This window comes from Schistocerca gregaria, chromosome 9 (assembly GCF_023897955.1).
Source record: "Schistocerca gregaria isolate iqSchGreg1 chromosome 9, iqSchGreg1.2, whole genome shotgun sequence".
In the NCBI taxonomy this organism is placed as follows: Eukaryota; Metazoa; Arthropoda; class Insecta; order Orthoptera; family Acrididae; genus Schistocerca; species Schistocerca gregaria.
In genome coordinates this window covers 145304798-145326087 of record NC_064928.1, presented here as the reverse complement: position 1 = coordinate 145326087, position 21290 = coordinate 145304798, and the positions used below count along the sequence as shown (strand labels likewise).

Here is a 21290-nt window from a genome sequence, read left to right as displayed (position 1 = left end):
TGTGGACTGCATCAGAGTATTAAGATTCCAAACAGAGTCACCACAAGAATCATATAATTTATACACATTCGCACCACAACGAAGGTGGGAAATGATTTATTTTACCCCTTCATACTATTAAAACAAGCAGAGAACGAAAGAAGAGGACAGTAGCCACCGTTGTTAAAATTACATGCAGTTTCAGTCAATTTGACCAAATTGAAAAAAGGATTCAACAGGAGTAATTCTGTATGGATGTTGCGATTCGTTGTATACAGAATTTCAAGGGCTATAAAAACCGTGTGAGCACTATACAAAAGCTATGAGATTATGGACATGTGGTACATGGTAGGTAAAGGCTAGTATGCTAAACACAAAGGATGGTCATTTGGAAACGGCATAAAGTCCACGAGAAATTCCCCACACAACACCGACATTAATGAGCAAACAAATTTAACAATAACTAGAGCTCACAATAATTCTTAAGGCACTTAACTCTGAAGACATGATATGATGAGCCGAATTCACACGAAGAAGAGACTATAAAACTGCTCTCCCACACAAAACTAATTAAAATGCCTTCCTGTCCAAACTGGTATCTAATCAGAACAGATTGCACTCTTCTGCAAACTTAAAGTAACATACTCTAATACGTGAGTTCACACTGGAACAAGCCGGCTTGGAGCCTAGCCGAAACGGTCCCACTTTCAAATTGCGGTGGTGGAGAGGAAGGACCGTTGTCTCTATCTATATCACGGCAATAATCTGAACCCAGCGTTTATCTATGGCCAAACTACCTCACTGTGTTGTTGACAAAAACTTTAGACAACACCCCCTAACTGTGATCGACCGCAAAAACGTGTCAATTGCAGAACCACTCATGTTTACTCTCTCATGATTAAATATGGAATTTGATACGGGCAGAAAAGGATGCTTATTGCTGTTGTGCAGAAGCTGTGAGATCATGAACACGTGGTGGAATGGTATGCAAAGGTCACGATGCTAAACACAAAGGATGATATTGAAAATAAATCAACAGATTGGTGCATCACTTCTCCAAAAGTTACTGGTAACTCGCCTACAGCAACTTAAAAAGAGAAGCGTTCGAGGATAATCGTTTTTCATTCCAAAGGCGGTAATGTTGATTATAGTATAATCAAAAGGGGGTGGAAGTGGGTGGTAGTATAGTCTGATTAAAATTACTTGATATTTGACACTTCACGCTTTGGAGCTGATTTCCTCCACTCAGAGCGCCCAACGTCACGCCCAAATCGTTCCCCCTTGCCAAACTGCCACAACAATTGATCAGTTCATTTCCAATTCATTTGTCCGGCATCCTTTCTTGATTTGTTTGAATTCCCAATCATGGATCCGGCACTTTTATTTCATACTTCATGACACCACACCAAAAAACAACACACACACACACAAACACGAAGATGCTAATGAAATATAGACGTTTCATGCACAGCAACAACCAAACACCACTGGACATCCTCACAAGACGCATTCAGCGTCACATAGCCTATACAGTTATCATAAACAGAGGACAGGCTGCATTATATAAACTTCGCACGAAATTGCGTAAAAAACGTAGTGAACAAAATAACAACTTCATCCACGTTGCAGCCTAGTGTATGACGTTGACGTGCAAAATGTCGTAGTCTGAAATTTCAGCAAACGTAGCAGCAGTCTTTTATATTTCTAAATCTAATCAATAGAGTCTGATTACTGTTTTTATTCAAGTAATTGGTTTAAATGTAACTTTTTATTTCTAATTCATTGCCAAGTAGTTTTCATCTTCGTATTGACTTTTTTATTTGCTCTTTTTTTCTTCCTATCATTCTTATTTCGTCTGGAAGCTGCCTATGTCGCCTATAATCTGCATCGAAGTGGCAACGAGTGCTGCTGTTAGGTTGAGCAACGCGGCAGCTCGTGTAGCCAGTGTGGGGATAGTTTCAGGTAACCAGCGATAGCGAGAAATTACAGTTTGCTTTTAGCGCTGGAGCTAATTTTTTTCTGTCCAGAGTTTCCTCATAGAGGTTAGCTTTAATAGCCGTGAACAAGGTGATCATTAAAACTTCCTGGAAGATTAAAACTGTGTGCCGGACTGAGACTGTGACGACGGGGCGTGAGTCGTGCTTGGGTAGCTCAGTCGGTGGAGCACTTGTCCGCGAAAGGCCAGGAAGTTTCATATCAGCGCACACTCCTCTGCAGAGTGAAAATCTCCTTCTAGGCGATCATTATTTTCCTTCCGCCGGAGATTGCTGACCGGATACACTGCACATCGCGAGGATGCAGTTAGGTTAGCACAAGAGTTTAAGTTCAGGACTACGAAACGAGAAGTCTGCCACAGTTCAGTTACTGGCCACTTAAATTCAGCCGTTCACAGAGCATCTCGCAATTCCGTCATACACTATATGATCAAAAGTATCCGTACACACCAAAAGACATACTTTTTCATATCATGTGCATTGTGGTGCCACCTACTGACAGGTACTCCTTATCAGTGACCTCAATAGTCATTAGACATCGTGAGAGAGCAAGCAGAATGGGGCGCTCGGCGGAACTCACGGACTTCGAACGTGGTCAGGTGATTGGGTGTCACTTGTGTCATATGTCTGTATGCGAGATTTTCACACTCCTAACCATCACTAGGCCCACTGTTTCCGATGTTATAGTGACGTGTAAACGTGAAGGGACACGTACAGCACAAAAGCGTGCAGGCCGACCTCGTCTGCTGACTGACAGAGACCGCCGAAGAGGGTCGTAATGTATAGTAGGTTGACATCTATCCAGACCATCACACAGGAATTCCAAACTGCTTCAGGATCCACTGCAAGTACTACGACAGTTAGGCGGGAGGTGAGAAAACTTGGATGTGACCGAGCGAGGTGGCGCAGTGGTTACCACACTGGACTCGCATTCGGGAGGACGACGGTTCAATCCCGTCTCCGGCCATCCTGATTTAGGTTTTCCGTGATTTCCCTAAATCGCTTCACGCAAATGCCGGGATGGTTCCTTTGAAAGGGCACGGCCGATTTCCTTCCCTATCCTTTCCTCACCCGAGCTTGCGCTCTAATGACCTCGTTGTCGACGGGACGTTAAACACTAATCTCCTCCTCCTCCTCCAAAACTTGGATGTCATGGTCGAGCGGTTGCTCGTAAGCCGCACATCACGCCGGTAAATGCCAAACAACGCCTCGCTTGGTGTAAGGACGATTGAACAGTGGAAAAACGTAGTATGGAGTGACGAATCACGGTACACAGTGTGGCGATCCGATGGTAGCGTGTAGATATGACGAATACCCGGTAAACGTCATCTGCCAGTGGTGTTACGGTGTTGTCTGTTGTCATGTGTTTCATGGAGGGGGGGGGGGGGGGGAGCTTGCACCCCTTGTTGTTTTGCGTGGCACTATCAGAGCACAACCTACATTAATGTTTTAAGCACCTTCTTGCTTCCCACTGTTGAAAAGCAATTCAGGGATGGCGATTGCGTCTTTCAACACGATCAAGCGTCTGTTCATAATACAAGGCCTGTGGTTGAGTGGTTACACGACAATAACATCCCTGTAGTGGACTGGCCTGCACAGAGTCCTGACCTGCACCCTATAGAACACCTCTGGGATGTTTCGGAACGCCGACTTCGTGCCAGACCCCACCAACCGACATCGATACCTCTCCTCAGTGCAGCACTCCGTGAAGAATAGGCTGTCATTCCCCAAGAAAAGTTTCATAACCTGATTGAATGTATGCCTGCGAGAGTGGAAGCTGTCGTCAAGGTTAAGGGTAGGCCAACACCATATTAATTTCCGGCATTACCGATAGAGGGCGCCACGAACTTGTAAGTCATTTTCAGCCATGTGTTCGGATAGTTTTGATCACATATTGTATTTAGCGACGGCCACTTCAGACATTAAATGTACTCGCAATTGTGAATAAGGACAGCTGTAGAATGGAATGACGACAATGAAAATTTGTGCTGGACCGGGTCTCGAACCCCAATTTCCCGCTTATCGCCTACGATCACTTTACCATTTTTTATAATTTCATTTTGTTCTTTATTGTTCGTTGCATTTCTTTGTGGACATTCAAGTTCATCGTTGATTCATTTACTCCGTTATTTTGTTACAGAGGACGACTAACCCTCTGACTGAACACGCTGAGCTACCATGCTGGCAGCCATCATTCTATCCATGTAGGAGTGACGGCGAGACCCAAACTTCCATATTTCATCAATCATGACCTGCACTCGTACATCCTCTGTGTATATTCCCACACAGGTCAGATGTTGTACTGGAAAGTCCCTTACCTGGTATCTGTCTCCTACAACCGACAGTATCAGGCAGACGATGTGGCAACACTGTAACGGCAAGCGACAGGTGTCAACTATCAAGTAATTTTAAACAGTCTATAGCTAATACCCGATTACACAAAGGATAGGTTAAAAACCACTAGACTACAACAACAGTATTGCAGAGTTTTCTTCCACGATCAAGAATCAAGAATTAAGAATTTTATTCGTCATAGATCATTTTACAATGATATTGGCTTCGTCATACAGGATGTACTAGTACATACAGAATAATAAAATAAATGTCAGTACATTATAGAATTCATTTCAAGCATGACAGTGTACCAAATTACACCAGGATAGCTTCTAAAAGTTAATGCAATAAGCTATCTATATTCTAATATAATATACTATTTTATTGTTTATTGTATACACTATGTAAATACACAAGATTAACCAAAGCACACAATAATATATTTAACTACAGACAACTTTTAAATGCTAATATCCTCCTCAGGCATCTCAAAGAATTCTTTAACGTCATAGAATGGATGATCTGACAGCTAGCTGTATCACTTAATTTAAAAAAAAGATATATCCATAGACTGAACATGAATTGGCAGTTTATTGAACATTTTGAATGTGTTAACTTTGTGGGAATTTCCTATTCTTGCTAATCTGTGACGGAGTATGTCTAAATTACCCTTAGCCCTGGTGTTGTGTTCATGTATTTACCCTCTGGAAATAAATTCTGAAATATTATTTTTAATTTAGAGTAGAGACACATAGATGAGTATTCTGAGCCTGGAAAAAAAGAGGACGACAGTACTCTCTATGACCTCTTTTACATACTGTGCGCAAGATTTTGTTTTGTAATTTCAAGATGTTCTTGATGTAAGGGGAGTGCACCCATATAATCAGACCATATGAAATATGTGATTGGAGTAGCCCAAAGTATGTCACCCTCAGGTACTCTAAGCTCCCCACCTCCCTTAGTTTCAAGATAAGGTATGCCACCCGAGATATTTTTTCACATACGTGATTGACATGTTCCTCCCAATAGAGTTTAGAGTCAGTGTGAATAGCTAAGAGTTTTACTGACTTATTGTCTGCTTCATTTGATGTTCCCATTAAAGGTTCTTGGGTTTTATCAGTATTGCACAGGAGCTTATTGGGTGCAAACCAGTCCAGGGCCTTATCAAGGTTTTTTTCTGTTGGTTTATTCAGGTCTGAAATGTTCTGATGTGTGGTAATTACTCAGCGTAACACACGACAGGGTTCGCTATGTTTTTAGGTAAGTCATTAATAGCCACAATGAAGAAGAAGGGTCCAAGGATGGACCCTTGTGGTACACCTGTGCTGATTTCCATGACGCAAGAACTTACATTTCTGACTGAAACGAATTGGTTTTTGTTACTTAAATAAGATTTTATCACAGCTAAAGCGTTCCCTCTCACCCCATAAAACTCTAGTTTCCCCATTAGTACGTCAACAGGACCCCGGTGTCAGGGCATCACCTCAGTCTGTATACCCTTCCTGGCTGCACAGGTCGGTCCCTGTTGACAATGGCGTACCGCTGCCCAGTAGATACGACGCAACGGCAGCTGATCGCGCCCATCTTATGTGGACACTGAGTCGTCATCCTATCTTGAGCTGTTGTTAGTCCGTCGCAGCCGAAGCTGCTGTTACTCGGTAGGCTGTTTACTGTGTAAGACTGTGCCGTCCACGGCTTCCCTCGCAGTCACAGAATTTTTACAGCGAAATCCATCAACGTGGACTGGTAAGAAATTTAGTTTTACTGTGTAGTTTCTGCGTAAACAGTGCAGATGCTTTTTTCTCATCCCACTTCCTCAGTTATTTGTCGGATCTATCCCAGTCTCGGACTTCTCCTTCAGTTTTTACCCTGTGCATCTCCCACTAGTGCCGTGTAGGTTATTCTGTAATGCCTTAACACATGTCCTATAGTTCCAATCCTTCTTCTATCAGTGCTTCCTCACATGCACCTCCTCGCCGATGCGAGATCTTCCTCATTCCTTATCGGTAGATCTCGCGTCTCCATGCAAATGCATGTATGCATGTTTTCACCAGTTCCGGAGTAAATGCATATTTCGGAGGTTCCATCGATATAACTGCATCAGTTTAGACATTTACAATGTACACTGCATCATTTTTCTGACCGCAGTGCATATATTGCTATAACTTCATGTTAGTATCTTTTATCAACGTTTTTTCATGTGAATTACGCCAAAACTGCAGAACGTGAAGATTTTCGCGAATTTAGTTGCAGCCAGTAAACTTCATAGTGAGCTTAAGCGCCCTTGGTCAGCTCGGTAGATGTCCGTGAAAGTCAACATCCCGCCTGTTTCAAAATGAATACCAGGATTTTAAGCCTGTGTAGCATTTATTATATTCAGCTTAAAATTATAAATAATTCACAAATTGAAAGGACAGCTGAAACAGTTATGCTTGTATACCGTCCTTGCAAAGGGAAGAGTACGGGGCGACTAAGAGCGACCGAAGAACGTGCTGAGCGCGTGAGACGTTCTTTCACGCGTAGCCCCAAGAAACCAGTTCTGAAGGCTAGTCTTGAATTAGCAATTCCAGTGACGTCTTTGTGGAGACATAAGGTGACGCTTACAACTACGTCATCATCGTAGAATGACATAACGTTATTACTTACTTTTTCCTAAAATAACGTTGTTCACAAGTACCTTTTTAGCGAACATTATTACTTACAACTTAATTATTAATTTAATGACACAATCGACAAACCTACTACTTACTAAGCATATGAAACTACATTATATTTTAAGCATATTTGTTTTTCAAACAAGGGCCTTTTTGGCGCTGGAACCGTAGGATAGTTTCAGACAGTACATGTAGTATTCCTGTACATAACTTCAGCTCCTTTTTTTCTAAAATTCGTTTATTACTGCGTTCCACGAAGTCGACACCTGTCTCAATCGGAAGATTTACGGGTCTCCGTTTAGTAACTAGGTGTAGTGCACTGACATCTTCATTTATATATCACTGCGAAGAATCTGTATTAACTTCCCATGAAAATCAAACTGTTCAAATACACTCCTATTTTATTAGAAAAGAACAGTACAATCTCATCAGTCTAATTTTCGGACTTTGATCGATTTCTGCTTAAATACGTATGTGGTCTTCGTCTGTTGGTTCTGCTTCGCGGTTCAGTGTAGTGACTGCGTTGATTGATTCAGAAAATTAAGGCGATAGAACAAGGGACAGGATCAGTAAACGAGATTTCAGTTTTTGTAAAGCCACACGCGGGATGCCACTGTCGACAACTTGATATATCCATACGAAGATATATGAGAATTCTGAAATCAAAATACGGAGATCTGGCTTCTGAAGCGGCGCAGAATCACGCTTCGACATATGCAGTGGTACGGAAAATACAGAGCAAATTGCAGTCTGTTCTTGTGGTCGCAATTCAGCTTCATCTAGGAACATGAACTTTTTCCAGCACATAAATAGTTTTCGCCTTACACCTTGCATTGTGGATCCCTTTGGAGCACGGAATCACACTTCTTGAGACGATTCTTCGAGAACAGAACACGCAGATAATTCAAAAACTACCAATACAATCGTCTGACATAACTTATGACTGCAAGGTAAATACAAGAGATATTTTTCGAAACGTTTTCAAACGAAACACGCGCCTCTCTAAAAGGTATTTATTTTGTTGTCACGGAGACTAATGATTGAGCAGAAGAGCCATTCAGCGTGAGTTTCACAGACAACTCCTTAAAAAGTTAAACGACCGACTTATGCGTAAAATTATTAACCTCAAACTAGCAGTGACTTTATCTTATCAAATAAGCTTGTATGTATCATTTATCCTTTAAGTACATTAATGCGTAATTTTTAATATTAGTGTCACTCTAACCTGTTAATTGCTGCCTGTGCTCACTCAGAAGTTCTCTTTTTCAAATAACTAATGACCGGTTCCATGCATGTATCTTGGGGCGCTTTTCAAGGGCTAACTGATCAAAAACGAATTGGCTTTTTCATTTGTAAAGATCTTAAAACCAATGACTTGTGCTAATTCGCCAAGGTATTGAAAAAGAAATTTTTCTTTTCCTTTCAATTGTACACTATGTTATCAAAAGTACCGGACATACGAAAAACATATGTTTTTCATATTAGGTGCATTGTGCTGCCACATGCTGCTAGGTACTCCATATCAGCGACCTCAGTAGTCATTAGACATCGTGAGAGATCAGAACAGGGCGCTCCGCGTAACACACCGACTTCGAACGTGGTCAGGTGATTGGGTGTCACTTGTGTCATACGTACGCGAGATTTAGATACTCCTAAACATCCCAAGGTCCACTGTTTCCGATGTGATAGTAAAGTGGAAATGTGAAGGGACACGTACAGCAGAAAAGAAGACAGGCCGACCTCGTCTGTTGACTGACAGAGACCGCCGACAGCTGAAGAGGGTCGTAATGTGTAATAAGCAGACATCTATCCAGACCATCAAACAGGAAATTCAAACTGCATCAGGATCCACTGCAAGTACTATGACAGGTAGGAGGTGAGACAACTTGGATTTGATGGTCGAGCGGCTGCTCATAAGCCACACATTATGTCAGTAAATCCCAAACGATGCCTCGCTTGGTGTAAGGAGCGTAAACATTGGACGACTGGACAGTGGAAAAACGTTGTGTGTAGTGACTAATCACAGTACACAATGTGGTGATCCGATGGCAGGGTGTGGGTATGGCGAATGCCCGGTGAACGTCACCTGCCAACGAGTCTAGTGCCAACACTAAAATTCAGAGGCGGCGGTGTTATGGTGTGGTCGTGTTTTTCATGGAGGGGGCTTTCACCCCTTGTTGTTTTGCGTGACACTATCACAGCACAGGCCTACATTGATGTTTTAAGCACCTTCTTGCTTCCCACTGCTGAATAGCAATCCGGGGATGGCGATTGCATCTATCAACACGATCGAGCACCTGTTCATAATGCACGGCCTGTGTCGGAGTGGTTACACGACAATAACATCCCCGTAATGGAGTTTCCTGCACAGAGTCCTGGGAGTGAGAGCCGTCATCAAGGCTAAGGGTAGTCCAACACCATATTCAATTCCATCATTAGCGATGGAGGGCGGCACGAGCTTATAAGTCATTTTCAGCCAGGTGTCCGGATACTTTTCATCACATAGTGTACTTCACACAAACGAACTGAAAACCAAGACATTGTACTTGATACAACTACATGCTTCACGTGAAAGTGGATGACGATTGGGCCTGCCCGTGCTGGCTCGACAAGGATTCTGTAATCCGTATTTCTGTTCAGCTTCTTCTGGGTTCGCTCTGCCTGGCTTGCTGTCAGCGGCCGTTAAGTCACCTGACTATGTGATGTGTTCTGAGAACACATTCAGCCAAGGAAGTCGACGTAAACAATCTGTCTACGATAAGTAATCAATGACTTCAACATGCTAATATTCATGCGTACTTGAAATTTTTTTCGGGAATTTATCTGAAATCCATATAGCAGTAAGTGAGAAGGAAAAAGGTCGGTGAACGCTTAAAAGTGAACGGATCCCAAAACGGAACGATTATCACTGAACTAGTTTCCAAAGATGAAAGTATTTGCGGATATCTACTCCATTCCAGATCTAGTACCTCGGAAAAATCAGTGGAGGTCTTCCGAAACGAACCCAGTTCCTTTCGCACCCATGGCAGCGACGCTAACCATTTTTTTTTTGTGTCAAAACTTCCATGCAGCCAAAAATCTTCCTTGCTTGTCAGTGTGTTGCCTGTCGTTTATCCAGTTCACAGTTACACATTTTCTGATTGAGTATGGAATGACATCTGGGTTTAGAACATTCTGCTAGTGTGATATCTTTGGGAGCCGTTCTTTTCATTTTCGCTACTTTCTTCCTGACAACTTACATTAAGAACGATGTTTCGATCTCAGATTGCAGCGCAGATGTAATGATCCTAAGAAATTGATTTTTCGATTGTATAACACAACACGATTGGCATATAGCGTACTGCTAATGAATAAGTGCTGGAAAGTAGTTTAAGAGATAACTATACAGCCTACTATGGATAATGTTTTCTTTCACAAAATTCTTGGAGGCTCTGGATTTACATATGAAGAAAATATTGAAGTAATGAAAAGGTTTTTACTGATAATATTACACTAAAGAATACTTAATGTTTACTCGGTAAACAACACGCAAGCGAATTGGTTCAAATGGCTCTGAGCACTATGGGACTTAACATCTATGGTCATCAGTCCCCTAGAACTTAGAATTAGTTAAACCTAACTAACCTAAAGACATCACACAACACCCACTCATCACGAGGCAGAGAAAATCCATGACCCCGCCGGAATCGAACCCGGGAACCCGGGCGTGGGAAGCGAGAACGCTACCGCATGACCACGAGCTGCGGACGCAAGCGAATTCCATCGGCCGTCAGATGTAGGTATTGGTTTCAACACGATGATGTCAGGTAAGGTCTGTGCCATTTATGGTCTAAGGAACGAGTTAACAAAGAAACAAACAAACACAGTAAGGTGAACCTGAGAATGTGTCTGTAAATGTGATCCGCTAAGGCCCATGTTACATTGTAAGAGAACTTACTGAAATATTTTATAACAGATGGCTTATCGACTTTTTGAAGGCGTGCTAGGGTACTTATATCTATTATAATTTTAGAGTGTGGTCGTAGCTTTAATGAAACACGAGTAAATCCCAGATTCTTTAAAGGAAAGAGCTAGAGTGCATCCGGCAGCTTCAAAAGTCTGACTACTTTTCAGATGAGAAAGGTGTTAAATGTTTGACGTTAAGCTTGTAAGTGAGAAAAAGTTTAGAAAATGTTTGAAATTACGTTTATAGTTTGCTGGAAGTCGCGAAGGGCTCTTATTTTCATATATTGAATAAATATATTCTGGGTAATTTACGCTGCGTTTTAATCTAGTTTTTCACACATCTCGGTGTTTTTGATGTCATATCTTCTGAACTATTAGTGGTAAAGTGATATGAATTTTAATGTGTATTGAGTGGTGTACGTAGATAGTGTTTGCATAAGGTGTTGCGAATAGAGTTGGTTGTAAAGAAGTAATAAATTAATACGTCATACCTGATGTTGAAGATTTATTGCATGACCGGCGGAAATGTAGGAAGCGATAAACTTCTTTCCTTTTAGCGTTTTGTGGGGGATGTCAGCGAAAACGTTTGTGGAATTACTTTCTCAGTTTGTCGGAAGTCTCTATATGCTCTCATTTTCAAATATGGGCTGAATGTACTCTGGGTAATTTTCGTGTCGACAGCTACGCTGTATAATATAATAAAATAATGGAATAGATGATAATAAAATGTTGAAATGCGTGACTTTTTGAAATGTATTGAATTAATGAGATTAATTTTTCGGCATGAATGACAAGCACAATAAGCTGAGCTATGCCTCGAAATAAGTTCGTATTAGTTCATATTATTTTGCAGGGCGAAGTAGTTTCTTCCTCCGCTGTAGGTTTGTGCTTACCATTCTTTATAATGCTACGTTTGGTCGCCGTGTTCACCTTTGAAGTCTTGACCGTGTTCCCATTAAGCTTATCGGATCTTCGTAATTTTCCAAAGTACAGAGGTGGGCTTCAGTTCTTGTAATTATTGTGCTATTTGAAATAACAACTCTCACGACCTTTCTGTTAATAAAACAATACTGTATTTTTCTAAACGGTGCACGTACGAAATACATACTCCTCACTTATTCATAGCGACCCCAAAATGGCGGTCTGCAATTAGTCGCTAAAAATGGCGTGCTTCTCACTCGTTCACTAGCTGAGCGCGAATCCTTCCTTCCTCCTACTGGTACCAGAAAAAATCCTCTGCTTTTTAACAACTGAAATTCAAAAAATACATGACGGTAGGCACAGGCTCTATGATGGGCTACCGCTTCATCTTCTCTCTTTGCCTTTAAAGAAGACGAAAACATAAAGGAAATGCAAAAGGTTTATCACAGCTGCCTCATGATAGACACGCTGTTCCTAACTGTAGTACTTGTCTGGCTGTGTTGAACCTTCAACGTAACATTATGCCTCTTAATATGTAGGTTACGACAGCATTTTAAATTTAAATTGGTCAAGAATCATATAAAACACTGAAAATCAAGGATCTGTGTCCCCGGAAGGCGTTGGATATGCGATCTGCAACTGTGCCTCACCATCATAAATCATGAACCGTGTTTGCCATTCGAGCATTATGCTATCAAATTTGTTTGGCAAAAGAAATCGATCAAGTATTCATTATATTTCTTTCACAAACGTCTCTGACGTGGCGCAAAAAGGCTTATTACATTATCGTCAAATATTTCGTAACAGTTGCTTCCGAATGGACGACGAAACCTTGTTACTTCGTTCTGCAGTTAAGTGTACTACGATTGCATTATGTTTACATTTGGAAGAGAAGAAGAAGAGAAGGAATCGCAGTTGGGTGTAGCCGTGGGTTTCATGGCTGTCGCGTGGAATGACCGTGCGGTTAGAGGCGCCATGTAAAGGATTGAGCGGCTCTTCCAGCCGGAGGTTCGTGTCCTCCCTCGGACATGGGTGTGTGTCACGTTCTTAGCGTAAGTAAGCAGTGTGTAAGTTTTGGGACCGATGACCTCAGCAGTTTGGTCCCTTAGGAATTACCGAGCGAGGTGGCGCAGTGGTTAGCACACTGGATTCGCATTCGGGAGGACGACGGTTCAGTCCCGTCTCCGCCCATCCTGATTTAGGTTTTCCGTGATTTCTCTAAATCGCTTCGGGCAAATGCCGGGGATGGTTCCTTTGAAGGGCACGGCCGATTTCGTTCCCCATCCTTCCCTCACCCGAGCTTGCGATCCGTCTCTAATGACCTCGTTGTCGACGGGACATTAAACACTAATCTCCTCCTCCTCTTCCTTAGGAATTCTACATCTACATCACACAGATTTGAACATTTTTTCATGGCTAAGCAATAAAATCATTCAACAAAATTTGTTTCGGGATCTGTAAGTCGAGAACGTATATTTATTTGAAAACTACATCCGAATCGACGAAAGTACTTTTCAGCATGTGCTCAAGAAAGTAGTTCCTATAGTACGAAACGGAATCTTCACCTAAGAAATGCTGTACTTGCAAAAGATAGGAAGAAAATGCGAGTGCCTTCATTGATCAAATGTAAAGCGAGGCGCTATGTTTGTTCATGTAAATTTGTCGAAAGATAACATTTCCCTATTATACCACGCCAAATATTTTTGATAAATCAACTTTGTCAATAAAATTTGATACCGTAATACCGCCCTTCGTAACGCAGCAACTTATCGGTCGACCGACCGACCGACTGTTTTCGCGTCAGTCTAAACACATCCCGACCGACTGCACTAAACGATTAGAGCGTCGCTCTCTTGCTGTGACCTTTTTTATCCCAAGTTCACTGAGTTTATGTTCAACGAGATCCCGTTTGGTTTCTCACAGAAACAAAAACGGGAGACAGCCTTAGTTGTTTTAAAGGTAACAAGGTCAAAAAGCCGAGAGAAAGTAATGTAAGAAAATAAATTCACCCACGTTCTGTTACTTAAGCAGCTGGGTGGCGATAATTTTCGTAATTATCTAAGAATAGAGTAATCATGCTTTCGGAGCTGCTGAACATTATCAAACCAGTCTTAACGAAAAACAATACATTCATTAGAGAGGCTGTTTGCTACATTAAGATTCCTAGACAATGGCAGAAATTAAAAGTACCGCAAACTGAGTGCTGTTGTATCTCAACAATTAATAACTAAAATGACTCCTGTACTGCAACTTGATTTATAGTCAACTGAGGAAATACATCACGAGAAAGCAAAAATAAATAAAACAAAAGAAATATGTTTAACTCATGAATTTATTTATGTATGTTGCATGAAATATGACCTGTAAATTTTAGAAACTTATTTCAAATTCGTAGGAGAAAGATTACATACACATGGTGGTGGCGCGTATCAGCTAATAAATATAACAGATGCACAAGAAATTAAGCATTTAGCAATTGTTAGAACTGTAAAAATTATCCCACACTTTGCTCCTCGTCGTCTGCGGTGGCCGAGCGGTTCTAGGCGCTGCAGTCTGGAACCGCGCGACCACTACGGTAGCAGATTCGAATCCTGCCTCGAGCATGGATGTGTGTGATGTCCTTAGGTTAGTTAGGTTTGAGTAGTTCTAAGCTCTAAGGGACTGATGACCTCAGAAGTTAAGTCCCATACAGCTCAGAGCCATTTTTGAACTTCCCTCTTCGTAGCAGTAGGCTTGGATATGGGCTGGAATTTTTGTAACACATATAACTATGAAGCAAGTAAATTTTTTGAATTAACGTCCACTGAATGTAGATATTTCGGTTTTCAGATTTCATTTCGGGTAAGTCTGTGTTGCTGTGATCTTCATTCCAAAGACTGGTTTGATGCAGCTCTCCATGCTACTCTATCCTGTGCAAGCTTCTTCATCCCATATTACCTACAGCAACCTACATCCTTCTGAATCTGCTTAGTGTATTCATCTCTTGGTCTCCCTCTGCGATTTTTACACTCCACGCTGCCCTCCAATACTAAATTGGTGATCCCTCGATGACTCAGAACATATCCGATTCCTTCTTCTAGCCAAGTTGTGCCACAAACTACTCTTCTCCCCAATCCTATTCAATACCTCCTCATTAGTTATGTGATCTACCCATCTAATCTTCAGCATTCTTCTGTAGCACCATATTTCGAAAGCTTCTATTCTCTTCTTGCCCAAACTATTTATCGTCCATGTTTCACTTCCATACATGGCTACACTCCATACAAACACTTTCAGAAACGACTTCCTGGCACTTAAATCTGTACTCGATGTTAACAAATTTCTCTTCTTCATAAACGCTTTCCTTGCCATTGCCAGTCTACATTTTATATCCTCTCTACTCCGAGCATCATCAGTTATTTTGCACCCCAAATAGCAAAACTCCTTTACTACTTTAAGTGTCTCATTTCCTAATCTAATTCCCTCAGCATCACCCGAGTTGACTACATTCCATTATCACCTTTTTTTGTTGATGTTCATCTTATATCCTCCTTTCAAGACACTTTCAATTAAGTTCAGTTGCTCTTCCAGGTCCTGTACTGTCTCTGACAGAATTACAACATCATCGGCGAACATCAAAGTTTTTATTTCTTCTCCATGGATTTTAATTCCTACTCCAAATTTTTCTTTTGTTTCCTTTACTGCTTGCTCATATACAGATTGAATAGCATCGGGGATAGGCTACAACCCTGTCTCACTCCCTTCCCAACCACTGCTTCCCTTTCATGCCCCTCGACTCTTATAACTGCCATCTGGTTCCTGTACAAGTTGTAAATAGCCTTTCGCTCCCTGTATTTTACCCCTGCCACCTTTAGAATTTTATATCCTCTCCACTTCGACCATCATCAGTTATTTTGCTCCCCAAATAGCAAAACTCATCTACTACTTTGTCTGATTTAGTAATCTGATTGCCATAGCATCACCTGATTTTATTCGACTACATTCCATTATCCTTGTTTTGCTTTTGTTGATGTTTATCTTATATCCTCCTTTCAAGACACTGTCCATTCCGTTCAGCTGCTCTTGCAGGTCCTTTGTTGTCTCTAACAGAATTTGCGAAGTTTGTATTTCTTCTCCCTGGATTTTAATTCCTACTCCGAATTTTTCTTTGTTTCCTTTCCGGTAAGTATCGGAAATAAAACTCAAACATAGAGATAAAGAAGGTCCACTGAGTTTTATTCTTTCCATGTGTCACACGAAACCGTTGTGGATTCATTAAAAAATGAAAAAGTGCTTAATTTCTTGCATCGGTATTGATATACTCCTCGCACAACGTGTCCGACAAACATCTGCAGTCTTTAAATTTCTCCGGGAACAGTGGCAGAAGACGAACTTCTGGCGCACACGGCACAGTTTGTTGTGAGGACGGGAGGTGGGGGGACGAGTATAGGCCGTCGGGTGATCCTACCCAACCGACATCCCGACAAGGAAAGTTCGTAAATCGGTCGATCCTATTCGTCGGTCGGTGTAGGAGCCTTAATGTAGACTGGTCCAAAACATTTGACAGTGTAATACGGGATTTTCGCAGGGCAGGGCTGCGACCTGTGGAGTGAACCGATGAATGTTTGACTGTCGACGTTGTCAGGCACTTTGCTTGTCTGTGTCACGACACAGTAGACGAGAACCGTAGCGGCGGGACTGCTATCCAGGACTGCTGCGTATAGTCTTTGCGCCGGTAGACTGCCTACATAGCTGGTACAGCGGGGACAAGCCTATTCCACGGTAAGTGCTGCGCCTCATCCGAAGCACTGCAGCCGTCCGTCGTGAACAACTATCGTTCAAAACCCTGTCTCAGTTGGACAAATAACGGAGAACTCCGGATCACCCGGTTTGCGGATTGTCCGTGTATAGTTGGGTCATTTCCGAAAAAGCAATAAAAAATAAATAGTGCTGGAAATATCGTTAGTACTCGAATATTTTCGTTTCGATCATACATTTCTGATTGTGAAGACGTAGTTGACAAAAACCTACACGAATTATTAGAACTGCCTATGAATCGGGATTTGAGCAGCTAAGCTACGCGGATACAGTGAACAAATTGTGTTAGAGGATGATAGTACACAGGTACCGCAGGATCTGACATGCATAGATCTCGTATTTAAGTGTGCAGCGACAGAACTGTCACCAGGAAAAACAGAAAAAAAATTGATGATTATTTCCAGAACTAAAAGCAAGTTATGCAAAATAGTTTTTTAAAGTAGAAATACATTGTCAGGTTTCTAGAAGTGACTCGTTAAGTATTACAGGGAGCTTCAGTGTGTGACATGTATGTACTGCAAACCGATTAAATATCAGTATCCGGTATGAGCACGTGTTTTTTGGATTATCAGTGGCTCACATTTATTCGCATACTCTCAAATTTGTATTAATCCAAATTTATGGAGCGTCCTGTATTTGTTTTGTAGGGATTTTGTTGCATGTGATCAGAGCCCTTCTATTTACTTATTGCTGGTATCAGAACAACTTCCCTCTTGTCACAAGCTGTCTGATCCACACAATGGTACTGATTGATCTGCCCCCCCCCCCCCCCCCCCCCTCCGTCCTCTTCCATTTCCCAAAAATCTTGGCAGTAGCGAGTGTGAGTTCGGTTAGAACGTGACAAATTGTTAGTTGGCGAAGCAACCGAATGTGAATACAAAATGGTGTGGGTGAAGCATGTGCTGCATACCATGACTACGTCCGCTCCATATGTAACGCATTTCTCGTTATAAAAACTAAAACTGCAAGGTAAAATTAGACAAACTGTACTACGTTGCACAAAACAGGGAAGAGTGATGTTCTAATTCATACTGTGTACATGAAGCGTACAAAAAATATCAGAGGTGTAGGAAAGGGGGGGGGGGGGATGAGAAGAGTTGTTAGCTAACTTCTTAAGTCGTATTGGCGTGAACCACGCTTAGTACGAAAGTGAGTCCGAGTGTTAAAATATGCATATGCATGCGAAAAAGAAAAAAACTATACTGTAATTTCTTCTAATTCCCGTCAAATTTAATTCTAGTTAAGTAATTACGTTTTTCGCTAAAATTAACTGTACTTACATACCCTACAATGAGGGTAAACCGAACTTACCGTGTCTGCTCGCCCATAACGCAATAGTATCACAGCAGACAGAGGAATCATTGGAATCATTGTTCGAAATATCGTCTGCTACAATATGTACGCGCGGACTCAACAATGATGCTACGTGAGAGTTACATCTGAAAGTCCTGTGAGACCGTTCTTCTGCGTCAGTCGAGAGCTCTAACGCTTATGCGATAAACAGTGCACAAATATGTGGTAAGGCGGTTTAAATGCTTAAGCATAAGATCATAAAATGTTAGGATTCCAACTAATTTTATCTATCCGATTGAAAAATTTAAAAAGATTGCAACAGAAAATCTATCGTTCATATTAATAAGATCCCCAGTCATTAATCATTAGTTTCCGTGCGCCGTAAAAAATGCAAAATGCTTCACAAGATCTTACAATCCCTATGGCATCGCAGAAATGTTCTCCGATGCAACTTCAACAATTAATTCCGTGTTTATGCGAAATTGCACTTCTGTATACCAGTGGTTTCCAACATTTCTTAGACCATCAGACAGGGTAATTAGGCAGTAGTTAGTAACCCCGCCGCCCTCCCCCCTCCCCCCTCGCCCCTCCCCCGCAGTTTCTGGCCGCTCCTCCCCCACATTAACACCCGTTTTAGCACATAACTAAAATGTAAATTGTACTTTTCTTGGAACATTTTTATTTTTAAGCTGCTGATAGAATGATTTAATGCGACGCATGAAAAAGGAAACCGCGGTCCATCGCAAACGCTACTATAATGTTACTTAAAAACCGTCTTGATTGCAAATATTTTTATTCATATGACCGGTTTCGGTTCATTCAGAACCATCTTCAGATGACGTAGCATGTGAAAACTGCTGGATTTGGACGGGTCACTCCTGTAACTGAAATATCAGATCTGAAGATGGTTCTGAATGAACCGAAACCGGTCATATGAATAAAAATATTTGCAATCAAGACGGTTTTTAAGTAACATTATAATTTCAGTGATTGCTGTTGTCCCAAAAGACATTGTCTATTTTTGCAAACGCTACTCGCAACTCCGCCTCAGATAAGAAAGCTAAATATCCTTAGTGAGGGTAGACACTTTTACAAAACATACTTCCGTGCATTACTCCTTTCCATCAATAAGCACTGACAATAAGTAAAATCTATAATTAGCATTTCCTGATGAATTGAGTGATACTGAATTTATTAGTGACAAGTTCTCAGTGCAGGTAACATCAACACGGTTGGAGCTGTGTGTTAATATTTAAACAGTAAATAAAAGAAATAAGATTCGCTCCTCGGCGTCCTGCGTGTTAGGCGACTCTCTCCATCCCTCCCTACGAAAAAAATCACCGAGCGCTATGGGACTTAACATCTGAGGTCAGCAGTCCCCTAGAACTTAGAACTACTTAAACCTAACTAACCTAAGAACATCACACACATCCATGCCCGAGGCAGGATTCCAACCTGCGACCGTAGCAGTCGCACGGTTCCGGACTGAAGCGCCTAGAACCGCTCGGCCACCAATGGCCTGCCCTTCTCTACGACCAGGCTCTTGCTCGGCCGGCCGTTAGCACTCAGTGACCATCTTAGCGCGTCATTCGATCAGTCACTACCGTAACAAAATGTTGCTATACTGTGCCTTAAAACAGAGGAACAAAACTGTGAAAACGTGGGTGGGGCTGTGGCATAAACGCCACAATGGCATCCAGTGACGCCTACAGACGAGTGTGACGCGGTGGTAGATCTGTTCGGTTGGGCCGTTGGAGGTCTGTTTGGACAGAGTTTGGTTCAATGTAGTGGTAACGCAGCCTGGGACGAAACCTAACCACGATTAGGTGTGTGACGTAATACGTGTGCAAACAGAAGTGTTAATTCCTTTATTAGTTTTGGGAAGATAGTTGTGACGTTTAGATATATACTGCAGCCCTAGGCCTAGGTTAGGTTGAAAAGTGATAGTCAGTTGGCGAAGCGATATAGAACGTTCCAGTTCACACACAATGTACTGTCTTTCGTAAGGACTTCTTACTGTTTATCCAAAGTGAAAATCCATATGGTAAACACAGCAGCCGCTAACCATGCCTTCTTGTTCGCCTTATGCTGGACTGTGGATGCTGCTACATGTCTTAAAAACCGCGACTTCAAAATTCTCTAATGAGAAATAAGGCTAAGATCCGTCCAGTATAGTAATTCTTTCCTCTTGACATTTTCACCTCAGGACATGACTATCCATTAAACGAAGGTGTTTCGGGTACGAAGCAATGAAATAAGCCAGTTTCGTCGGCGACGAAGAAAACTGTCGCGTCGGTTGTCAAAGTACTGAAAGAAATACAGGCTGCAAGCAGTCTGTGCAAACAATCCGTAAAACTTGGATACCTTCACAGCTGACATTAACACGTACAATTCCTAGCTTCTGGAATGTTCCAACCTGGATTGTCATAAAGTTAAATACCGACTTGTTTTTCAAATTTATAATCTTTTTGGCAATAAAGAGCCTGATGTAGGGGCATTGTGGGACCTAGCTTGTTTCAGCTAAACATAGTCTCTGTATCTTCGTGTTTAGCCGTCTCGTACGTCCTTTTTGCCAGTCAAACATTGCTCTAATTCGATCTGTTTTTATCATCATCGTCATCAATTTCGTTAGTAATACTAGTTATAGATTCCCATTTTTAATCAACTACCTTACACAACTCCCTCTTCATATTAAACGAAATGTCGCTATGTTCGGCCGAAAAAAGGGTAGCCTATCCACATTTAAAAACACAGGATAAGATTTAGATAGGAAATTCACTGACTGAAACACACAGATCAACAATTTCGAGAAATGTGAAACTGAATTCGAAAATAAATGTCTTAAACAACGGCAGCATACAAAGACAGCGGTAAACTTAAAGCAGTATTATGCAGACAGTGTGAAAAGCGAAACACACGTACCTACCGACCGACAGATCGGCCGGCCAGTTTCGTGTGCACCCTACACACGTCCCGACCGATTTCACTCGGAGATTCCAGTGCCACCCTGTTCCTATCGGTGGCTGCGAATTGTTCATAGCAAACACACTGAGGTTATATTCGACGAGATTCACTTGGTTTTTCACAGCATAAAGGATAGGTTTTGTCTTGGCTGTTTCAAACGTGGCAAGACCAAAAGCAGCTGAAAGTAAGTTCACGCACATGGTCACGTACGGAGCCGGCAGCCGACGATTTTCGAAATTATCTAAGAATGCGTGAAACATGCATTTCGGAGCTGCTGAACACCATCAAGCCATTCGTAACGAAAAAGAATGGCCATGAGAGAAGCTGTGAGGAAAGGCTGTTGTTATCTACATTGCAGTTTCTAGCCACTGGCAGAAGTTAAAAGGACCTCAAGTTCAGTCCAGTACAT

General features: G+C 41.8%; 1 protein-coding gene across 7 annotated transcripts in view; it reads left to right on the top strand.

The window, feature by feature from the left end:
- The window catches only part of LOC126292093 (uncharacterized), an 88772-nt gene that overhangs the window by 34208 nt on the left and 33274 nt on the right, over positions 1–21290 (top strand). For 2 of the 7 annotated variants that reach the window (XM_049985912.1, XM_049985911.1), the window contains one exon: positions 4114–4361. The exons of 2 other annotated variants lie outside the window; for them this stretch is intronic. The gene's annotated coding sequence lies outside the window, so the exon portion shown is untranslated. Of the gene's footprint in view, positions 1–4113; positions 4362–5953; positions 6054–16420; positions 16589–21290 lie in introns of those variants that run through there. 3 more of the 7 variants (XM_049985913.1, XM_049985915.1, XM_049985916.1) reach the window with 3 other exon arrangements.